The sequence below is a fragment of the Lytechinus pictus genome, chromosome 6 (assembly GCF_037042905.1).
Source record: "Lytechinus pictus isolate F3 Inbred chromosome 6, Lp3.0, whole genome shotgun sequence".
NCBI classification, from domain to species: Eukaryota; Metazoa; Echinodermata; class Echinoidea; order Temnopleuroida; family Toxopneustidae; genus Lytechinus; species Lytechinus pictus.
Genome location: NC_087250.1, coordinates 23121491 through 23134274, shown reverse-complemented (window position 1 = coordinate 23134274; position 12784 = coordinate 23121491).

Below are 12784 nucleotides of genomic sequence, written 5' to 3'. Positions count from 1 at the left end.
ATCACTTATCTGTATAAGTCGACATAGATATAAGTTGTAACGGTCTAAAAATGAGTTCAAACAATATAATGACCACCATACAGTTTATATACATGTACTGTCGTACAGATGGGGCCGGGAAGTCACCCCCCCCCCCCCCACAAAAAAAAAAAAAAGGAGAATAAAGAACAGAAAGCAAAAGAAAAGGAATTGATTATATTTTCCTCAATCATTATATTATTTTTTTTTATTAAAAGGTCATTTTTTGCTCTCTCACTTTGCTCGTTCGACCCTTTAAATGGCCATCTTCAGTGTGATCGTTTTCAGCTAAGATTTCATGATTTCACAAAGTCCAGTTTATGAAAGTGCACCAGACTTTCACTGTTAAAAAACCCTGATTTTACAGAAAAAACAAGGTTTTACAGAAAGCAATAACAGAATCATTCTGTAAATTCATAAAACAGGAATTATTCTGCAATTTAACAGAACAGGTCTGTTTAAGAAGGGGACAAGGTGTTTTATTTAAGAATTTGTAAGATTCCATACACCAAATACCGATTTCCTGTAATTTTACATGATATAATGTAAGATTACGCAATCTGGTAAGACTACAGGTGTTCTAGAGACTCTGCTGCAGGAACTTCTTTTATTTTAAGGAAAAATTTTCTAACAGTGTATATATATCTAGGATGACATGGCGATTTTATGACTTTGCTCGGACGACAACTTGTCCCCTGTAAATTCCACACAGTAATGTAATGACCAACTTCAACCCTAGATTCAACGCTATACTCTATCCCAAAACTAACTCTAAGCCTAACATAAACCCCTACTGTCCTTGACCCTAAAAATCCTAAAGGCCATCGCACACCTTACGACTGTTCGCGATCCGATTTTGGAACAAATCGCATTTTGTTCATTTTCTGAAAATGTGAATGGAACATATAATTTTATTTGAGGTTAAAATTAAATGAAGGAATATTTATATAACCATTTTGAAAGATTGCAAGCCCTCACTTTCGAGTAAAGGCCAAATTAGTTTCAAATCGTAGCCAATCGTACGACTGCTATGACGTCATTACGACTAGATATTAAATTTGCTTTTATTCTAAGAAGGATGATAGCATAGTCACAGGTTTGAACGTAGGTATTCGTAAGATGATTTCGAACATTACACAGTAAGATATTCCAAGTCTCAATATTAGCATCAAATTGTACTACGTATATTCCAAAATTGAGTCGCAGACCAATCGTAAGGTGTGCGGTCGCCTAACCTGGAGCAATTGTCAACGGAGAAAATGGTGTGTCAATAAACACTGGTCACCGTGTTTCCACTTTGAAGGAAATTACCCGAATTCCGGGTCATGCGGATCATTTTTAAGTAATTTTCGGATCATGAAAGAAATTCAGGTAATTCCGGATAATCCGTAAATTACAATTAAACGTTGTTTACCTCGATACGTAGCTCAAAATTTTCCTCTCGCGGTCCGGGAGCGCACTTCGTAATTTTGTTCTTATTTTTAAAAAGGGGGTGAACCAAAAAATGGTAAATTCCTTGATTTTGGTCACTTGGACCAAATTTAGACTCGCTGTATTATTGACCGATTTTTGTTGAAAAACACTTTAAAACCCCAGTAAATGTCTTTGAATTTCGGGAATTTGTATCCAATCACTGTATTGGGAGACAGAAAGATACTGCCTCCTTACAAAATTTAGAAAACATTTCGATTGGGAGTACTTAAAGGGGAATCCAGCCTTTGCCATAAAATGTTGTGTTGGGAAGGAGAAAAATAAATTAAACAGAATGGCGAAAGTTTGAAAGAAATCGGACAAGGAATAAGAAAGTTATAGCTGCTTTTAAATTGAGATCACTAATAGTATGTAGATTTCAAATTGGCAACTGGGTAAGTAAATTATGACAAGGGGCAAGGACAACTTTCCCATAGGCCATGTACTTTATTATCAGGGATTTGTGGTTTTCTCCTAAGTACCCATTCCCCTGGGGCAGTAATCTCAATATAATCCAGGTAGTATATTGTTTTATGTCCTCATGAAAGAAAAATATAATTTGAAATAAAACTTTTTGGGAAAATGAAATTTTAGCCACAATATGTATTGGAGTACATGGAAGAGTAGTCCTTGCCTTACATCACTATGACATCCCATATGCGGCCAATTTGAAGTCTCCATGGGTACAGTGATTACCAATATTTACAACTTTTAAAAAATCATAACTTTCTTGTTGTTTGTCCAATATTGTCAAACTTTCACCTATCAACTTGTCTGATTTTTCTTTTTCTTACAAAAACAAGTTTTTAGTTGGGTTGGATTCCTCTTTAAATTTCTAATCGAATTAAATAATAAAATGTTTATAGTTAGTATTGAACCAATAAATCAACCTATACTTGGATTCTTATTATAGATATGTGTATACATCAGATGTAATTGTTTAATTTTGTATTGATTTCTAATTGATTGAAATTGAAATTAAGAGGTGGAATTTGCCCCTTAAACCTCTGAATCAGTATGGATCTTTCATTGACTAGAGAGGGTGTTATTCGACTAAATCGTATGAACGACCTTAAGTCTATATCGATCATAAATAAACGAGCAGACGGGTTCTCAAAATCAGGCTAGTAAATATTGCTGCTTGTATCTAAATTAGAGTTTGTCATCCTATATTGTGTTCTGTTTCATGGTGTTTGTAGACAAATACAGGCATTCATACACATGTTTCATGTTAGTTTGATAATTTGTTTAAATCAGCTGCTCAAAAAGTGACACGATCCCAAGTCTACTTTTAAGTCCTAATTGGAAAAAAAATATCCTCGTGATTTTTTTTTGTCATTGTCCAATGTCATTCTGTATAATTATATTTCATACATGTTATGCATGTAATTCATGTAACTATGTTCTATAAGAAATTTTAATGTGAACACAACGAGTTACGACACTATCGAATAAAACGAAATATGATTAATGATTTCACCATATTTTAATTTTGACATTGAACCGGATAAAAATATCGGATGAGTGACACGATATTTTGCTCCTTCGACATTTGCTCCGGTATTAAAGGACAAGTCCATCCCAACAAAAAAGTTGATTTGAAAAATAGGAGAAAAATCCAACAAGCAAAACACTGAAAATTTCATCAAAATCGGATATAAAATAAGAAAGTTATGACATTTTAAAGTTTCGCTTAATTTCACAAAACAGCTATATGCACATCCTGGTCGGTATGCAAATTGGCAGACTGATGACGTCACCCACTCATTATTTCTTTTGTATTTTATTATATGAAATATGAAATATTCTAATTTTCTCCTCCTTGTCAAGTGAAGCAAAGTTTTATTTCTCACTGAACATGTGGAATAACCATTATTTTAAAAGTTTACGGTTAAGTTAAATTGGTCTTTATTATGAAATCTGTAAAAATTGAAACATTGCATTATTAAAACAATAAAAAACAAAAGAAATAGTGAGTGATGGACATCATCGACTTTTTCATTTGCATATTGCTGAGTTGTGCATTGAACTGTTTTGTGAAAAATAAGCGAAACTTAAAAATGTCATAACTTTCTTATTTTATATCCGATTACGATGAAATTTGCAGCGTTTTGTTTGTTTGATTTTTCTCTATCGATTCGATTCAACAATTTTCTGGGGTGGACTTGGCCTTTAATATCCCAGAGGGCATGGGGTAAGAGTGAGGATTGGAGAGATTTTGATTCAGAATAATGTAAAACAAATTATTAAGGTTTATTTAATTTTAGGGGTTAGATTGAATGTTTGACTTTGAAAGTAAAATACAGTTGTTGCTGCAAACAATCATTTCATGAGAAAGTCTTTTTAAGTCAAGGTGAATTGTAAAAATAATTGACCACACATCTAGTTCTGGTACATTAATGTGAATTTATCTTTGTAAAAATCATGAAATCTTAGCTCCATATCGATAAACCTGATGATCACTAACACAGAAAAGCATATATGGGACAGTGTATTAAAATTGTTTCGAAAAATACCCGGCATTTGATGGAGTTCGGTGCTTATTTTGCTCATTTCTCGGCAGATACGCATTTTCTTCCTGATCTATCTGGCACATATTTTTATTTATACGTACAAACCCTTTGGTGGTAATTTTATTGGATTCTGTTTGAACTCATACTGAAATCGTTACCACAGCTGGTTTTTATCTTTAACGTGCAGATTTTGATAATAATAATAATAATAATAATAATAATAATGATGATGATAATAATAACAATAATAATAATAATAATAATGATAATAATAATAATAATACTGATGATGATAATAATAACAATAATAATAATGATAATGATAATAATAATAATAATAATAATAATAAAGAGGTCTACAACAAATTGAGATGGTCTGGAATATGGAAGCAACGAACCTCGCCAACTACCTATCCAATCCACCTGATATACTGACGAGTATATCCCTCGATTATGATAATTGTCAAGCAATATACTCCATTAACAAGCAAGCATCTATCTTATTGGCACAACGTCGACTGACACTACCCTACGGTGAAAAAGAGAAGGCAAGACTTAAATGCTCCTTTCACAAGAAACTTCAAGAGCAACTTAAATCCAAGCGACTTCATGGCCACCATGAAAAACAGACGCATCGGGAGTTCGTAGACCAGAAAGACACCCATCAATGGCTTAAGTCGGCGGGACTAAGAGGTAAAACTGAAGGGTTCGTCTATGCTATTCAGGACCAGGTGGTGAGGACCCGTGCCTACGAAAAATCTATCCTCAGAAGAGACACAGACGACACTTGCAGGATGTGTGGAAAAGAGACCGAAACAATCATGCATTTGGTATCAGCATGTTCGACTCTTGCTGGAACTGAGTACATCACAAGACATGACAATATTGCCAAACTTATCCATTGGCAACTACTGAAGGATCGCGGTAAAATGACTTGTGATCACGCTTGGGAACATCAGCCACAAACGATCACCACGATCAATAACAGCACCATATATTGGAACTGTGGCATACTAACGGATAGAACCATCAACTGCAACAAGCCGGACATCATCGTCAGAGACAACAACGTAGTAAATATCATTGAGGTCTCTGTTCCCCACGATATCAACATTGCTGTAAAGGAAAGAGACAAACGGCTCAAGTATCAAGACCTAAGGATTGAGATCGAGAGGATGTGGAACGTGAAAGCAGAGGTCACACCAGTCATCATTGGTCACTCAGGAATGGTGAAGAAGGGAATGGAAGCCTGCATAACCAAGATCTCTCCTCACCTTCGGATGTACGACATTCAGAAGGCAGCTATCTTGGGTACAACCAGATTGATAAGAAAGACTCTCGGACATTAGTAGTGTAAAGTTCCTAGTTGCACTTGAAATTACTTGGTGCTTTTTGTTAGAGCAAAGTTATTCAAGAAAAAAATACGGACTTGATCCTGTTTAGAGGAATAATAATAATGATAATGATAAAAAAATAATAATAAAAAATGAGATTTGTATAGCGCACTTTCCATCTTGATTAGATGCTCAAGGCGCTTCAGAGCAGAACAACAAAAATTATTTACATATAATACATGTCTGAACAATAAGTCAATGTCTATCAAAAATCACTCTTAAACAGGTATGTGTTTTTCAGGTTGCCCTTGAAGGTGGTTATTGAAGTCTGGGTTCTTAAACTCTTTTTTTCCTTCTGAGATTTTGTCGCCAGAGCAAATGTCATAGAACCTTAGGACGGTGACAATAAACCTAATTTTTAAGAATTTCGACACTATGGACAATGTAACGTCATTGAATTTGAAATGATTTCAAGAAAGTTCAGTTTATGTAAAGGAACCAGGTCCAGAGTGATATGAGGACAAACAACAATTATTATTAAAGGTCAAGTCCACCCCAGAAAAATAATGATTTGAATAAATAGAGGAAAATCAAACTAGCATAACGCTGAAAATTTCATAAAAATTGAATGTAAAATAAGAAAGTTATGACAATTCAAAGTTTTGCTTATTTTTCACAAAGCAGTGATATGCACAATTCAGTGTCATGCAAATGAGTTTGAATTATACAATATTTCATTTTTTACAGATTTGACAATAAGGGCCAAGTTGACTGAACCATATAGTATTAAACAGTGCTAATTCCACATGTTCAGGGAGGAATTAATCGTTGTTTCACTTGACAATGAGGAGAAAATTTGAATATTTCATTTAAGAAAGTACAAAGAAATGGTGAGTAGATAATGTCGTCAGTCTCCTCATTTGCATACCAACCAGGATGTGCATATTACTGTTTTGTGAAATGAAGAAAAACTGTAAAATATCACAATTGTCTTATTTTACATCCGATTTTGAATAATTTGTCAGTATTATTTCTCGTTGGGTTTTTCTCTTTTCATTCAAATAAGCTTTTAGTTGGGGTGGAGTTGTCCCTTTCATGATAAATTTTGTTTCTTGTAAGTAGGAGTCAGAGATAAATGTACTGTCTCCTGTCGAAATCTGTTTAGAATTCAAGGAATTTATTATTTTTATTTCAAAGATACAAAACAAGGGAAATATTTCCATTAGTTCGTATATAAATAATTAACTTGGATGGTTAGTTATAAACTAATCAACAAATCTGAGTTAAAGATTATTATTACACAGTATCTGTGGTTAAAATGTAAGTGTTTAGACTTTATCTAAATTTTTAATTGATCAAGAGGAAATAAATAGTAGGGGCTCGATCCTTGATCCTTTAAATCAGTATGGATCTTTCATCGTTTAGAGGATGTGACATTTTAATACATTATGTGCACGAGCTAAAGTCTATATCGATCACATATTTATTTAGTATACTATTAAGTGATAAGTGATATGAGTTAATTCAAACCAATGAGGGGAAATGTTACAAATGTTAAGTACAAAGGTTGGCAAAAATAATATAACAAAAAAATGTTTAGGACCCCGTAGAAGCACAGCTTGTGAAAGAGGCCCCTTAATGAAATTGATATAACAACATATTAACAAAGCAAAGGAAGATGTATAAAACATTATGGCATAAACAAACATATATACATATGAAGAGTTTTGTTGCAAAAGGGGTTAGGTTCACTTTGGACCATTCCGAGAAAAACCATTTTGATTCTCACTTATTGCAATACTCTTATGAGAAACTAAAATGTCATGATGTACTACCCTATCATGTGAACATAAAATTGGGTATAAAAGAAATCTACTTGTCTTCAACCCCTTTTGCAACCAAACTGAAATAGACCTAACCCCTTTTGAAAACAAAGTGATTTTCTTTGCCAATTTAGATAAGTTTTTAATGGGAATTTCAACTTTTCTTTGGTATCATCTTATAGAGCCACTAAAAATCTATACATTGTAAAATGGACCTAACCCCTTTTGCAAGTGGGCTCTTCATATATTAATGATGAAAAAAAACTAACATACAAATAAAACAGGAATAATACAAATACATTTACAATGATAAACTAGAAAGTAAGCAAACAATTAATTTAAGACATTTTGCAAGCTCTCAAATAAGAATTTTCGTGTTGGACTTAAGCTTTGGGGTATCTATTCCATTCTTTAACGTCCTAATTGAAACCAAAACATAACTTATTTTCTAGTCTTTTTTCAAGACCCACGTGGTGAGAACAATTTCAATTAGGGTCTGTAACTCCAGACTACGCTCTGCCCTTGTTCGATAGCTTGAATTATGAATCGATTATAATATGGTACTTGTACAAGTGCCAACCTTAACATCATAATGCTATAGTTTATGCGTGTTTTTAAATGCTTTTGGAGAAAAACATTTAATCAAAAATAAAAATTACACTTTGATCTAGCATTATAATCAAATATTTCCATTTTAATGATAATGAATGTTTCGTAGCACGCTACGCTAACTGTTTTTTAAGAATATAGTTTAATTATATGAAATTTGAATTTTATACAAGATATATTAGGTGCAAACGCAGACATGGGGCACCATAAGCCGATCTGACTAGGTCGGATCGGTTGCGTAGCCTTATATACTCAAGTTTTGAACGGAGAAGTGCCTTAGCGTTTCTCCCGAATTTCTTCATTACCTTCCCAAACAATCCAGGCTGATCATGAGCCGAACATTTGGAAGTGCGTTACTGTAACACGTGACCCTGATGGCTTTTGATAAATTGAAAAAAGAGAAGATATACTCATTGATTTTGAAATGGCTTGTTCCCACAGTCAACGCGGAACTGTTGGCAATATATGCAACAATAATTTATGCAACTGTGGTTTCATCAATATTGTATAACTATCCCTTTCGATCTCTTTAGATGTTAATCACTTACCTTTAGTTGGAAATCGTCGCAATATATGAATACAAGTATTACATAATACTTTCTGGCAATAGATTGGTACAAGTGTTCTACACTGTAAAAATTGTGGTGTTAAAACTGACACCAGTTGGTGTTAATAGAGGACCACACCCTGAGGTGTTAAAATTACACCCTAGAGACTGAACATAACACCAAAGAGTGTAAATGTAATAACCGAAGGTGTTATAATAACACCTATAGGTGTTAAACTAACACTGTCAATTTAACACCGGTGTAAAATAACTGGTGTGGTCCACTATGTACACCGGTTAACACCGGAGTTTTTGCTGTGTACATTTTGGCTGAGCCGAGAGTATGACCCAGCCCTTTATCCTAGAAGCATTTTGGGGACATTTATCTTTCCCTCCTTCCCTCTTTCTACTTTTCTTTTCACTGTATAATCTCATATCTATCTGTCTCCTGCTCTCTTTAATTACACACAGTAACAATAAGATCGGAAGGTGTGTTGAAATCGTATGCCAACATCAATGGAAGTGCCGTGGCCGAGTGGTCTAAGGGCCTTTTCACACGAGAATCGTGAATCATCATTGTGATGATTGCATTTCGTCTTTAGAATCATTGTCCCGCTCACAAGTTCACTCGAAAACTGTGATTTGAATTCGAATTCCTGAGCGAAGGCGGTATTGTGTCCTTGGTGACTTGTCAATCAAACCCAATCAAAGCACTGCATCGCAAAAAAAGAAACTACGATGAGCGCATGAAATTGTATTATCTACGGAAGTGCTCGAAAGGTCACGTAAGCTCCGCCCCTCAAAAGATTGTTTGGAGGTCAACCCTTTCAGACGTAAACTTCGTACCGTAATTTGAGTGAAACTTAACTGGAATTCACCTCCGGAGTAGAATTTGAATTCGTGATTGTGCTTAACGTTCGGGATTCTAGTTTGGTTTCACACGTGCTAAAAGTTCGTAATTAGAATTATTTTTCACTGGAATCATCATTCAAATTACGAGTTTGGTACCCTGTGAAAGGGCGGTAAGGTGCCTGGCTATACATGGAAAGTCCGGGGTTCGATCCCCGGCCACAGCACATGTGCTCTTTTATCCTGCATTCAAATAAATTGAAATACTTCACGCATTATTGATAACGAGGTGTACACTTGTTAAAAAAATTCATCATCGCCAGCATTGTGGACTTTTGATAAAGAACTTCTTGCCAGCCAATACGGATTATTTGGATTATCATATTTTTTTATTAATATAATAATTATTTTGTTTACTTTGTGCTCTATTTCCTGTAAATAAAAAATAGCCAAATAATCTAATTTTTTGGTTATTTGTTTGATATTTAATATCGTAGTACTCTATTGATTCAAATCCACTTTTTTTTCTTGAGTGATTTCGACCTTTAATATATGTTCTAGTCTTTTTTTTAAGACACCTGTGTTGATAAAAATTCAATTGGGTCTGTGCATGCAGACTAGGCTCTTCACTTTGTTCGATAGCTAAATAGAAAAAAAAGAATCGATTCCATTATTTTATCTTTATTATCGATATTATTTTATGAAATGTCAACCACGATACCTTTAAAATGTCTCATTCAATCATAGCTATTTTAATCTTTTTTGCAAATTTTTTCACGAAATTTTTTTGTTTAGAAATTAAAACAGTAATAATTCAAAAAAATCTAAACTTTTAACCTATATATTAACAAACAATTTCTAAAGCACGCTAACTAGAAAAAAAAAATAATATATTTGTATAAATTCTTCTCGCCATCATTGATACTTGTGAAGTGTAGTGGAGCCTGGCTCCGGTCCGTCCGACTAGGTCGTTCGGATACGGAGCCACACTACTGAAATTTTGGTCGGGTGAATGCTACGATAGCATTCTCCTGTATAGTGAAAATTTCCTTATCAGCCATCAAGTGTCACGACATTTATTCCGACGACATTTGTTCCGGCGACAATTATTGATCGCTCTATGCTTTTTTTCCTCTAGGATATAAGATAATTCCTCAGTCACATTTGCTCGAAGACAGTCGTATTAACATGTTTTTTTGTTTTGTACCTGCCACATTATAGGTGGTTTGAAGCCGCCTCAGAAGAAATGTGACAAAGGTATTAGGGTTAATAAGGTTGCAATAGGGTTTCATGGTTAGGGTAAGGTATACAGGTATAGTGATAAACCCAAGGTTGAAGTCGATCATTCCCTTACAGGACAAGTCCACCCCAACAAAAAGTTCATTTGAATAGAAAGCGAAAAATCCAACAAGCATAACACTGAAAATTTCATAAAAATCGGAATTAAAATAAGAAAGTTATAGCATTTTAAAGTTTCACTTAATAAAAGAAAAAAAAACAGTTATGCACATCTTGGTCTGTATGCAAATGAGAAGACTGATGACGTCACCCATTCACTATTTCTTTTCTATTTTATTATATAAAATTGGAAATATTTTATTTTTCTCCTCGTGTGGAAGAAATTTTATTTTACCATGAATATGTGCAATTAGCATGGTTCAATCAAGTTGGTCCTTATCAATTTTGTCATATTTGTAAAAAATGAAATGTTGTATAATTCAAACCATAAAAACAAAAGAAATAGTGATTGACGGACATCACTCTCTGATTTGCCTGTCACTGAGTTGTGCGTATAACTGTTTGGTGAAAAATAAGCAAAACTTTGAACTGTCATAATTTTCTTATTTTATATCCGATTTTGATGAAATTTTCAACATTACGCTTGTTGGATGTTTCTCTACTGATTCAAATCAACGTTTTTCTGGGGTGGACTTGACTTTTTGTATGATTGTAGATGTATTTTAAGTATCAATAATTCAGTTGAAAGCGATCAAAGGAGCTAAGTGCGCCATTTTCTTTCTTTTAATTTAAAGTACATGTCCACCCAAACAAAAAAGTCGATTTGAGTAAAGTGAAAAATCCAACCACAATAACACTGACATTTTCAATAAAATCTGTTATAAAGTAAGAAGGTTATGACATTTTTAAGTTTCTCTTAATTTCACAAAATATGTCGGTATGCAAATGAGGTAACTGATGACGTCACCAACTCACTTTTTGTATCTTATTACATGGAAAATGAATAATTTTCTCCTCATTGTCCTTTGAAACAAAGTTTAATCCCTCACTGAACATGTGGAATTATTATTTTTTAAACACTTTATGGTTCAGGTCCTTTTTGTCAAATCTGTAAAACTTGATATATTTGAATTATTGTAATTCAAACAATAAAAAAAAGTGAGTGAGGGATATCATCGACCCCCCTCTCATTGGCATGTCAGTGCGTTGTGCATAATAACTGTTTTGTGAAAACTAAGCAAAACTATGAAATATCAGAAATTTCTTACTTTCACGTCCGATTTTTATGATTTTTTATCGTTATGCTTGTTGATTTTTCTGTATTGATTCAAAGCAACATTTTATGGAATGGCCGAGTGGTCTAAGGCGCCTGGCTATACATGGAAAGTCCGGGGTTCAATCCCCGGCCACGGCACCTATGCCCGTGAGCAAGGCATTTAATCTACAATGCTCTTTTATCCTGCTTTCAAATAAATGGAAATGCTATATGCATTATTGGTAACTCGGTGTGCACTTGTTTGTTCAAAAAAAAATTATGGAATGGACTATGACTTAGTCTTTTGTGAAGACCCACGTGTTGATAAAAACTTCAATAGGGTCTGTACATGCTGTCTAATATCTGACTTTGTTTGATAGGTTAAAAAAGGACTAAATCGATTATAAAATCATATTTTGGGGGGCAACCATAATACCTTTCAAAAACTACATTCATGCGTAGTTATTTGGATTGTATTTGAAAAATCTCAGAATTGAAAATTTAAAAACAATTTGATTCTAGAATTACTATCGAAAATTTTAATCTATATAATTGTAACCCTTTTAGCGACTAACTTTTTAAAAATTATTTAATTTTAAATAAATAAAAATCTCTTTATAATCTATGGGCAGGCTGAGCAGCCTAAGCAAACGCCGGAGCTCCCTTATGCCGATTTGACTAGGTCAGGTCGGATACGGGCAAATTTTGATCGGAGAAGTGCGCCAGCACCTCTCCGAAATGTTCCCAAAACCGTAAAAGAGAAGCAAGATAATTGGAAAGAGTAAAATGAGAGGTACAATTAAAAACAATTTTATCAAAATCAGTTATGAAATAAGCAATTTATGGGCGTTTAAAAAGTCTTGTACTTTCTATGACTGATTTTGTGGACAACTCTCCATTTGTGTTGTTCACAAATTTTCAGATTTTCCTCATTATCTTTCAAATTGCATCTTGCAATTATGAGCACAAAATGTGTCATGGGAAAATATAATTCTCATCACATATGTCAAGGTCAGGAGGAGATAAAGTGAAATATGTAAAATAAAGGGGGGAAATCTGAAAATTTGTGTACAAAACAAATGGAGAGTTGTCCGCAAAATCAGCCATTTAGAAGCACGTTTGCCAAT